This window comes from Echinops telfairi, unplaced genomic scaffold (assembly GCF_000313985.2).
Source record: "Echinops telfairi isolate 266 unplaced genomic scaffold, ASM31398v2 ScPeMD7_7404;HRSCAF=8442, whole genome shotgun sequence".
NCBI lineage: Eukaryota > Metazoa > Chordata > Mammalia > Afrosoricida > Tenrecidae > Echinops > Echinops telfairi.
Genome location: NW_022111304.1, coordinates 751,850 through 753,503, shown reverse-complemented (window position 1 = coordinate 753,503; position 1,654 = coordinate 751,850).

Here is a 1,654-nt window from a genome sequence, read left to right as displayed (position 1 = left end):
AAAACTGAAAAATTGGTATTCATTTTAATATGATGAGACAATATAATTTATTTATTTATAAATAAGCTATATTGTTAGCCATATATATGTCTATAAATATAAGTGCTAAATAGGCATTTTACAAATCTAACAATTGCTCTTTCTCAGTACTTAGGTAGGTAGTTCGCTACATAGTTACATATATACATATATAGCCATACACATATGTCTACATACATGTGTGCATGCATACATACAATGCTTGTATATACACTGATGATGAAAAAGAAAGTGAAAACATAGATGCCAGATCCTTAAGATTAGTTCATTTACTGCTATTTATCCAAAGATAAATGCTTTCTTAATGTCAGTAGCTAAAAATAATAATGTAGATATCTTATCAAGATCTGACTAGTTGGAAATGAAGTTATATCACTTAATTTTACCTAAGAAATAATGCTAGTGTATAGAAAATACAATATTAACAATAAAGAAATTTTCTTGTTAAATAGAAAATTCAGGTAATTTTGTTAAAAATTCTCTTCTGTTAATTTAATAATAAATGTCTAAAATAATTAGGGAAGATGTGTTTGTAGTTATCTGTGAAATTTCCCCTTGATGTAAAAGGGGAATGCAAAGAAGTATTATAAATTTCACCAATTTTAAAGTAGTAGCAAAAAGACTCTAATTCTAATCAGTAGTCTAAAATTATCAATGAAGTGCCTACATTAATTCATGAATGTTAGTACAGAATTGGCTGGGAAAAATAAAGCGATAGAAATTTGAATGATATTCAGAATGTTAGATGGAAGTCATGGATTGAGTCTCAACTTCACTACTTCCTATCCGAGTTATGAATTGTAAGTGGAATTAAAATTGATGTCCTAGGCCTTAGTAAACTGAAAAGGACTAGTACTGGATGCCATTTTTAAACAGAAAATCATATGGTCTACTGTGCTTGAAAAGACAAGTTTAAGAAAAATGGTGTCACATTCATCATAAAAAAATTGAAGCTCATTATTGAAGTACAATGTAATTGTATTTGTTTGTGATAGGGTAATATCTATATGCCTACAGAGAAGTCCCGTCAATACAAATATTATTCAAATTTGCGAACCAATTACTAAAGCTAGTGATAAAGAAACAAGGTTGCTACCATGTTTTTCAACTTAATATAACATTCAATCAAGATACATTGGGTGATTAGAATGTGAAAGCTGGAAATGAAGAGGAAGGAATAGTAATTGGAAAACACAGCCTTCTTGATAGAAATGAAGCTGGAAATCTCTTGATAGAATGTTGCCAGTACAACAACTTCTTCATTGCAAATACCTTTTAAAACAGTATAAACAGAAACTCTACACATTGACCTCACCAGACAGAATATACAGGAATCAAATATAAAATATCTGTGGGAAGAGGCAAATGATAAGCTCGATATTAAAAAACAAAATGTACAAATGTGCTTGACACAATGGATGTATACATGAATTGTGATGAGTTTTACAAGACCCCAATAAAACGATTTTTTAAAAACGTGATTACCGCTTCAGAGATCTGGACAAACTAATTGTGAATTTTTATTAATAATAAAATATTGTTAGGAAAAACAAAAACTCCAAACCAAACTCACTGCTATCGCGTCAATGCCTCATAGAGACCCTATCATACAGGG